We start from the raw sequence: 10,822 nt of genomic DNA, 5'->3' as shown, positions 1-10,822 counted from the left end.
GGCCACCATTCATGGCAGCAGAAGAGACCAAAAGCAAGAGGAGAGAGCAAAAAGGGGAAACAAGCCTCTTTCTGCATGTTTTGTCTCATCCAGACTGCTGGAGTTTGGGCAGTGCCAATCCAGTCAGTGGACTGATCCAGCAGTCACCCAGCCTTAATTCCATCATTGAACCATGAATCAATCACAAACTAGGTTCACCTGCCTCCAAAAAAGCCCCGTCTAAAGTGCATGAGCCTTTGGGGAACATCTAGACACGAACCATAGCACCAGCTCCTATGTTAAGTCAGTGTATTGCTGTATTTGCTCCTCAAATACAGCCTGAGGACCAAGGAGCCTGAGGAATGTGCAAGGGCCTTGGGATGGGCAGCAGCTCCTTGGCCTCAGAGTGCCCTTGATCACATGCACAGCTACCGGTTCCTTGTCTCCGGCCCATCCTTCTACCCCTTTTTGCATGTTGCCTGCAGCAAGGTGTGTACAAGGGGACTTGGCCACATCTGCTCAGTGTCTGGATGATCAAGGGGAATAAATGAGTGTGGCCATGCCATTAAGCAGGTGCACATTTCCTCATTTTCAGTGATGAGGGGATTAGCCCAGTGATTTTTCCTTAGAAGCAGGTGTCTGCAGGAGCTCTGCTCATGTCCCTGGAGCAGGGAGAAGCGGAGCCTGTGCAGCTGCCACAGTGGGGCTAGAGGGACTCTGGGGCATGTTCCCTAGAGGGTGAGCACAGGCCTGTGTGGCTTTGCCCCGCATTAGATGAGGATCTGATCAGAATGCCAGGAAGGAGAAAGGTACAGCAAAGACCCAGGACCATGGCCAAGGGGAGGGGAGAGACTGCCCTGAGAAGCCACTCCACAGGCAGGTGATAAAATATACGTTACAGAGTGTGGTATGCATGTTGCAGGGACATGTATGGACAAAAAGACCTGCACAGAGCATCTGGGGGGACCTGTCTGTAGAAGGGACTTGTGGACAGAAAAGGCAAAATAATTTCTGAAGGCAAGAAAGGGGCCTAACTTCTGGGCCATGCAGTCTGCAAGTTTCACACTACTGGGGAATCTGGGAGCCCCAGAGGAGTTTGGAGGAGCAGCCAAGGCAGGGAGGCAATACTAGGGGGTGGGGTCTTTGGAAGACAAGCAAAGAAGCATTTCCAAAGTCAACTATGAGAAATGTCATATGAGGAGATTTGAGGCCTGGGAATGTCCAGTGAATTCAGCCACACAGTGTGTTGGGAATGTGGGAAATGGCTCACCCCAACTGTAGTCCTTTAGTCCATCTAGTCCATTCAGAATTGACAATCCAAAGTGTGCGACTACAGCGTCATCTCCTGCATGTCTGCCCAGTGCCCACCTCTCTGCCTCCAATCTGGGCTCTGCTCTGCCGTACTCCACCCACCCTAGCCTCACAGGTCAGGCTGAGCTCCCTCCTGTCACAGGACCTCTGCACATGTCCTTCTGTCATGGATGCTCTATCTTGTTTGTGAATTTCAGATGGAATTTCTGGGTCTCTGAAAATCCCCTTCCTTGACATCCTCTCTTTTCTACTCTATTCCATTTTTAGTGTCTTGATTTCCTTGTTTTATCCCCTTGGGCCCCACCTCTTGAAAGGGAAAAACTGTACTACGAAAAATTGTTCTTTTTAACACTATGTTCTCTTTGAAGCTGCCTAGCTCTGTAACTGTTTCATGGCTCTGTAATTGCTTTCTTGACCCCTGGAACCATGACAACATAACCGAATACACAGGATGCTTGATTGTACCAAGCTTTGTGGTCATTAATCTAGGCTTGTAACTGATGGTCATTCATTTAGCCCTATAGCTGATGATCTCACCCTGCTAGCTAATCAGAAGAACTGCCAGGCTGTCCTGTTGCACCTTTGTAACCCCTGCTTATGCTGCATGTAAAAATGCTGGCTCACAGACACTCGTTGCCTGGCTTTTGTTGGAAGTTATTCCAGCCAGGACCACAGGTGTAAAATAAAGCTGCTCACTGCCTCCTGACATCCCTGGGTGTTGTTCCTTTCCTGGACACAGTTTTGCTGCAACGCTGTCTTCCTTGACCCCTTCCTTACCCACCCACCCATCTCCCTCTCTACTTTTCTTCACATGGTGGTTTCTCTGAAGTTTTTCAACTCCAACTTAAAAATCATCTTCCAGAAATATAATCCAAGTTCTTCCCATCAATTATGCTCAACATCATCTGTATTTGGTCCTGGGATATCAATGACTGAGAATTTTATAGTAAGTAAATATTTTAATTAATGATATTATGGCAGTAATAATAGATCATGCATTGAAGAAGAGGTATCAACCACAAAAAGATTTTTCTTTTTTATTGAGGTATAATTGACAAAGGAAAATTATATACATTTGTGGTGGACAGAGGGGGAGACCCCTTGACCTAACAGTGTCCTGGTTCTGCTCCACTTTCACAGTAGGGTCATGAGAAGTCTGGCAGCCATGGGCCATCCCATCTCCTCCCTGCTGCTGCGCCTCACTGTCCCAGCTCCAAATAGTTCTTACTTTCTTCATCATCTTTGGTTTTCTACTTGTCTCATCTTCAATTATACATTTTTGCTTCTATTAAAAAAATAAAGAACCATCACTTTGTAACCAGCTTAGCTCAAAGCCTTTAGATTTCCTGAGTTCTAAGATATTTTTATTTCTCATTTCTGTTTCTCTGCTTTCCTTGTTTCTTTCCCCATTCTTGACTTTCTGAGCAGCCTACCATTTTAATGAGTTCTTGATCCAAAATTTACTTCCAAGGGAGCTCTAAAATTGCTACTTTCTTGCCTTTCACTTGTTGCTACTACCACTGACAACTGCAGATAAAGATTTCCATTACTTGTACTTTTTAAAAAAACTTTCAACGGTTGGGACACTGTGAAAACAAACAAATAAATGAATTAGAAATTCTTATTGTAGTCCAAAATAGTGAATTTTAACAAAATAACCTGGTATTATCAAGGTGTAGGTGGGTACCATCTACTTCAGTGTGTTAAGTACTTAAATATATATTTAAGGCCTGATGGCTTTGGTCTCCCTCCTTCCTCCACTCACTGGCTCATTTCTTCTGCAAGGTATTTGAGGGTGGGTGACTTCACTGTTCTCCACCCGGCCCCAGCCAGTGAGAGTGGCCTGGTTGCCAGGTGCTGGTTTGATTCTAGCTAGAACCGCAGTCAGTGGTCTTGGTGCTGTGGCTCCCCTGGTTGTGGTGGCCACAGGATCCCTGCAGCAGGCTGGGAAACCAGGGAGGGGCTTTAGCCTTCTGCAGAGCTAGTATGTCGGACAGTCCAGGAGTAGCTGTGGGGTCTCCTGGTTGAAGACTGTCAGGGTTGTGACTAGGGCTTAGTAGAGACCAAGAATCATTCTTCTTGGATTCAGTGGGAGATGGGAAGGGCCTCACACGGTTGGTGCAGGGGCTGTTCTCTCATTTTCAACAGATTTGTTCAACCAGGGGTAGAAGAAACTTCTTACTGAGACGCGGGACCTGCCAGCTAAGGTCTGATTCAGTACCACATCTGCTGCGATGGAGGAAGACAAAGCCCAGGTGTGTGCCTGGTGCCTGGGCACATCAGTCTTGTAAGCTGCAGCTGCAGAGCCCATGCAAGCCTCTTGAAGAAGTGTGGAAAGAAGCATGTCTTCTCCTACCCAGTTCCTGTCCTCCCTGAGCTGCTCACAAGGGCTAGGTGAGCATGTGAGAGGCTGAAGGATGCCTGTCTCCCACAGTACAGACCAGAAAAAAGACAGTGGGAAGCCTCTTCAGATCCGGGCTTCTGGACAAGGCCTTCACCTGTCAAGCAGCTTGTGTGTGTGTGTGTGTGTGTGTGTGTGGCCTCCTTGGGTCAGGAGGACCCCATCACCCCATTCTGAAGCCTGTTTCCAGTGAACCCATGTGTGAAGGTCATAGGAAGCTGTTTTATCTCCTCCTCTCCTCCAGGGGGGCCCTGAGCTGACCTCATCTTCTCAGGGCTGGGCCACCCCCACTCCAAAATAGAAATGAGTCCTCTTGCTTCACTCAGCCTCTGTATGACCCTTTACTAAGCCCTAGTCACCAGGAGACTTTGTATAATATCTGACTTTTCTTCAAATGTATTTTTGAATTATCAATAAATGTTTTTAGTTTTAAAAATTCTTTTTATGCAAGCATTTTACCTTTTCTCTATTGCATCTAACAGTATTATTAATGTAGGGGTAGTCTTTAATAAATTGCAATTTATTATGTTGTCTAGAACATATGAGGAGTTAACTTTTAATTCAGTGGCACAGCTCAGTGTTTTCTAAATACAGTGACACACCATTATCTGGGAGCTGTTCACTCACCAGAGGCCTTTGAAATATTACATTACTTTATCTAGGCTGACATTTGTAAGTCAGTGAATAATAAAAACAGCGGTGGTTATTTGTGGCTTCCCGCAAATGCAAGTTGATTCATCCATCAGTGGCTGTGTCAGGGTCTCACTGGGTGCGGGATGAGGACCCAGGAGGACTCCCTGTGCCTGGACCCAGCAGGGTTGCTGCTCTCTGCTGTCAGGGCCAGGGCTGGACAAAGCCCGACTTTCTTCAGTTGGAAAACTTCCTTATATGCTGAGGTTCTTTGGCTCTCCTCTGCCTCCCAAGGCATTTGGGCTACAAGATGGTGTTACCTGGCCTGGTGTCACCACCGTCTGTACAGTACGTATCCTGAGGGCATGAGCCAAACTCCAGGGTACCTGGAACCCTAGGACTGAGAGTTGGAACACGAGCATTGCTGTCCCCAGCAGCCTTGCCAGGCAAGGACCAAGCACATCCAGGGCTGGGTGTGGGTTGTAGGCAGAACAAGACCAGAGCCTGGAGGTAACATGGTGAGCTGAGCTCAGCTCAGGCCCAGATTGTAGAGTGAAAGGCCAGGCTGCTGACCTGAGGTTCAGCCATGGCTGTGGCCACTGTGGGGTACAGTATGCAGCAAGGTCTTCAGGGAATCTGACTTGAGGCTCTAGAGTCCGGCAGGACAAGGTGTGAGCCCAGCTTCAAAACCGGCAGGCTGTCCCACCTTACCAAGCCTCAGGTTCCGCATCTGTAACAAGGAGATATGCTCCACTTTGAGGGGAGCCTGGGAAGGACGTGGTAGATCTAAAAGGTTTATCTAGTATCACACAGGTGCTACTGAGTGGACAGTGGGTCATGGCAGCTTCTTAGGGACATGGTGCTGATCTGACCTCTGTGGACAGACAGGGAGGTGATAAGCAGCCAGAAGAGCCCTTCTTTCGTTTTCTTCTCATTGCTGGGACAAATTACCTGACATAAGTTAAAGGAGGAAAGCTTTATTTCACGCTCATAGGCGCCTCCCTTCTTTCCCTTTCTATTCCATCAAGGCTACAAGCCTATTGGTTGGTGCCATCCAACCCAGTGTGGGGCTTCTCTCTTTAGTAATTCCATCACCCACAACTATACCAAACCAATCAATGGACTAATTCACTTATCACACCCATAATCCAGTATCATATAGCCATGAACCAGCTACCTCACCAAAGCCTCACCTGTGAGTGCATAAGACTTTGGGGGAACATCTAAATATAAACCTAACATTCTGCTCCTGGCTCCTAAAATGCTCATACACATTCCTTTATGCAAAATGCATTTAGTACATCTCTAAGTGTTGCCAAAGTCCTAACAGTTTCAGCACTGCTAGAAAGTCCAAGTCCAAAGACGCCTCTGAGATTTATAAGGCAAACTCTTAGCTCCAAGCCCCTATAAAAATATGCATAAAATTAAACACTTCCAACATATGATGGCACAAAATAAGCATTCCCATTTTGTTATGGTTTGTATCTGGATGTCCCCTCAATGCTTCACGTGGTCATGGAAGATGGGCTTTTCAGAGGCAGCTGAATCTAGAATTTGTGACTGATTCATGGTCTAGCTGGGATTAAGGGTGTAAGTGTACACCTGCCCCAGAGTGGGTAGCCTGCATATCACTTAAGGGAGAGAAAGAAGCTTGTCTCTCCTCACTTGTTGCTTTTACTGTGTTCTGCTGCCATGAATGGTTGACACTCTGCCATGTGCAATCCTGCCTTGGCACTAGCCAGTTATAGTCTGAAACCTCTACAAACTGTGAACTAAATAAATCTTTCCTCCTTAACTTGTGAGTGTTGGGTATTTTGTTTCAGCAATGAGAAAAGTGACTGACACATTCCAAAAATAGAAAGGAAATAGAAAGGAATGGGACCAAAGCAAGCCCAAAATCCAGGAGAGCAAACATTAAATCTTGTACTTCCATGTCCAGCACCCAGAACAAACAAAAATTGTTCTCATTCCTTGGCCTAACTGGCTTTCTCTGCTTCTGGGTTCCCAACTTTGGCCTCATAGCCAGACCCCTTTATAATACTTCCCCAAAACCCCTAATGACCTCTCCAGCTCAGGATATCATTCACAGCTGCTTTCAAACCATCCACCATGATCTCTCCCACTTTCCCAATATACATCCCACAGACAGCCAATACCTGGCTCACAGACAGAAGCTCTTTCTAAACCCCTAGGGGGTGCTGGGGGCTCCCTGACTCCAGACACATATTTGAGACACAATCACTCCCCCATGAAAACACCTCACAACAGACAAAATTTCAAAGACCTTGATCATACTGCCTACAGAAAACAAAAACAACTTCCTTCAAAAAAAAAAAAAATACACTAAATTTTCCATTCAACCCCACCATCCCTGCCTACCTAGAGGAATTACCCAGGCCCTCATCCATATACAGGCCCTGCCAAAATAACCCACAGGTCTGAGTCCTTTTGAGCTAATGTACAGTCACCCCTTCCTTCTAAACTCCATTACCCCTACTCATTCCCTAGGAGATTACTCCTAGTCACTTTAGGTTACTCAAGCCCTCTTATGAGTACATGCTGACTCTTTTCTTTGCTAGCCTTCTCACTCACTATCCTCTTCCCCTTCCATCCCTGGCTAAGAGGTACTGCTCAAAAGCCTAAATTCAGGCGGGCTGTGTTCTTCACTGAATGGCCACCATTTGACTAACATTCTGTTTGTGGCTTCTCTGTTGGGGCAGCTTTGCTCACTCCTTGCAACTTTGCTCAGACTATCCATCTTCCTCCAACCTTTTGGGCTCTCTGCCGTGCTTTTGGCCTCACACTCACAGCTTCACATACTATTTCAGTTCAGAATTTGTAGAGGTTTCAGTCCATAGTTGGCATGCTCTGAGGTAGGGCAGCATGGGAAAGAAGAACAGTCCATGGCATGGCAAACAGAAAGCAGAAGCCTGTCTGTTATGGTTTATGTCTGGATGTCTCCCCTCCAAAGCCTCATTCAGTCATAGGGCAGGCTTATAGAGTTTATGATTGATCCATTGTCCAACGCTGGGATTATGGGTATGAGTGCTACACCTGCCCTGGGGAGGGTAGTTTGCATACAATGTAAGGGAAGGAAAGAGGCTTACTCTTCCCTCTGCCACTCCTCCCTTTTTTGCTCCTGTTGCTTTTGCTGTTTTCCACCACCAAGAACTATAACCCTCTGCCATGTGCCACTCTGCCTTGGAGCCAGCCAAGTATGGACTGAAACCTCCACAAACTGTGAGCTAAATAAACCTTTCCTTCCTTAATTTTGGGTGTCAGATATTTTGTCTTGGCAATGAGAGAAAAGTAACCAAGACACTGCCTTTCTTCTTTCCCTTTATATTCTATCCAGGCTACAAGCCTATTGGCTGGTACCACCCATACCCAGTGGGGCTTCCCTCTTCAGTAATCCCATTATCCACAACCATACCAAACCAAGCAGTGGACAAATCCAGTTATCACACATCCATAATCCAGTATCACACACCCATGATCCAGTCACCTCCCCAAAGCAACACCTATGAGTGCATGAGGCTATGGGGTAGGGGATCTGTAGATATCAGCCATCACAAGCCCAGACACAGGAAGGCACATAAGGGTAAGACTCTGTTCTTATCAGACCAGAGGAAAAAAGGAGAGATTTTACAGTCAGGCCTACCTCTGCGCTACCACAGCACCTTATAGGAAGTAGTTTTTGTAAACTTGGGAATAAATGAACAGGAAGAGTGATAACTGACATTTATCCGCACAGCCTGTTGGCTAACAACAGCTTTCCATGCAGTCAGCAGAGGGAAGAGCTGACCCACACACTTCCTGTGGCAGAGGGGCTCCCTGTTTGGAATTCTGTGTGTCCCATGGGGATGGTCAGGCCCCCATAATTGATATGTCACCTCTCAGTCCAACTGAATTTCCTGGAGCCTGCATGTACCCACATCAACTCCTGTCCTGCAGGATGCAGTCCTTTCCTCGGGAGACAAGGACAATGTGCACAAATGCAGTGCTTGTAACAAGAGCTTGCTCTCTTTATGCCCATTTTACAGGTCTGAGAACTGACCTGTTGTCAAGAGGAGCCCAGATGAGCCTGAAGTGGAATTTGGTGTGTGTGCACATTCTCTGTCTTCCCAACCTGCAGTGAGATGCTAACAGCTGGTGCTGTCAGTGGCACAGGGGGACCGATGGTGGCCTGCCCCCTTGGGGTAAAGGAAAGTGGTAGTCAGCATCAGACTCTGTTGATCTGAGAACAGTTATTTGGGGTCTAAAGCACCTCTGTTTTTGGAAGAGGACTGCAGACTAAGGAATAAATTCTTGTTTGGGTCTTCCAAGGTTCCTTCTGCTTAGAGACATCAGCCCATGTCCCTGCCAGTGTACATCCTGTCATCTGCTGGGGCTCTGTGATCCCCTCTTGGGGACTGATGGTCACTTTGAGCACAGTGGACCTATAACTGGTTGGGACCTATAACTAGTGCAGTAAGACCACTGTGCACTCCTTTGCTCCTGGGCAGGACATCAAAGGGTATGGAATGGCTCTGTTGGGCTCTTGCTTCCCACTGGAGTAGTGGTCAGCAATGGTGTCCTTGTGAGCCTGTTGTTGGCCTTCCCCTCCTTCCTGTGTTTAAATTTATCCATAATGCTGTCCTCAGGTAACGTCGTACTACTGGCCCCTTGGGGAAGACCTTCCTGGTCCTATTGATATAGGGGAAAGAAAGTCCAAGCCTGCTAGATGTCTGGTGCTCTCTAAAATTAAAGAATAAATTTCAGAAACAATGATGAAGTTAAGAACAGAATCTATTTATTGGAGAAATAAAGCTTCTGTCTGAGAGACAGAAGGAGTCCTGAGTGGGTTGTCAGGCACCCTGCCTTTTCTAGGAATTTTTATAGAGCAAAACCATGAGGTGAGGTGGGTCCAAGGTGGGGGAAAATGGGAAATCACAAGGTGGGAATGAAGTGGGAAAAAGCTATGGACAACCAGTAAGAATTTGAAAATAATTATTCAGATAATATTGATAAAATCACTATCAAATAAGTAAGCAAATCATGTACTAAGTGAGCATGAAACAGAACAGGGCCTTTTCCTGCAGGAGGTTAGGTCAGTGGCTCTTCCTGGCTTTCCCAAGGTGCTGGATACCTATTTTAAATATCAATCACTATTGTTTATTCTTGTATGTAGGTGCATTCATTTTATCTTTTTTTATTTTAAAGAGAATAGTAAAAATAAAAAGAACAATAGCATGATACAAACAAAACAAAACAAGGACATTAAAAATGATACGGGGTTTCAAACCAAGTGATAGCGATTACCAGTGGTTGTTATATTACATATTGTTATCTTAAATGAAGTTGCTCAGATTACCAGATATAAGAATGGAAGATTGATCAAACCATTAAAGAGAATAAAAAATAATAATTTCAAAACACAGTAGAGACAATACAGAGTTTCACTAGGCAGGATAGTAGAAATTCACCAATGATTGTTATATTGCATATTGTTGTCTTCACATAAATTGCTCAGATTACCAGATATAAGCATGCAAAATTAGTCAAAATATATTAAAAAATTTAAGCATTAGCTGTTCCTTTCAATAAACCACCAAAATTTAGCAGTACAATTATCCCAGATATCCATATATACATTGGTATATACATACCTTAGTACTTTCTTTCTTTTTCTTCTTTCCCTCTTCCCAGTAGTTCCTTCCTTTGCACAATTTCTTTCCCTTTCATATTATCTATTGTACATTTTGGGTTTTATTTACTCTTTCATGGTCTTACACTAGGGAGACAATATGTTTACACATGTGGGTCCAATTTATTTCACTTATGAGTATGGTCTCTAGTTGCATCCATTTACTTACAAAAGCCTCGAGCTTCTCTTTTTTATAGTTGAGTAATATTCCATTGTATAAAAATATCACATCTTTTTTATCCAGTCCTCAGTTGATGGGCATTTGGGTTATTTCCCAGATTTAGCTATTATAAACTGTACTGCTATAAACCTGGGTGCACATATATCGCTGTGATATGATGTTTTTAATTCTTCTGGAAAAATACCCAGAAAGGGAATAGCTGGGTAAAGTGGGACTTCTAATCCTAGTTTTGTGAGGGATCTCCACACTGATTTCCACAGTGGTTATACACTTCCATGAGTGTTCTTTTTCCCCAAAGCCCCTCTAGCATTTGTCATTGGTTGATTTCTTAGTGATAGCCACTCTTTCTGGGGTGAGATGGAATCTCAGTGTTGTTTCAGTTTGTGTTTGTGGAATGACTAATGATGTTGAACAGTTTTTCATATATTTATTTGCCACTAGTATTTCTTCAGCTGAGAAGTGCATATTCATCTCAAATGCCCATTTTTGGTTTGGGTCTTTGGATTTTGGGGAGCTGATGTTTTTTAATTCTTTATATGTTCTAGATAGAAGTCATTTGTCCAAGGGATGGTCAGCCAGAATTTTTTCTCAACTTGTGGGTTTTCTTTTTACTCTGCTGGTGATTTCTTTAGAT

This window comes from Chinchilla lanigera, unplaced genomic scaffold, assembly GCF_000276665.1.
Source record: "Chinchilla lanigera isolate Chin_1 unplaced genomic scaffold, ChiLan1.0 scaffold00109, whole genome shotgun sequence".
In the NCBI taxonomy this organism is placed as follows: Eukaryota; Metazoa; Chordata; class Mammalia; order Rodentia; family Chinchillidae; genus Chinchilla; species Chinchilla lanigera.
Note: the sequence above shows the minus strand (reverse complement) of the source record.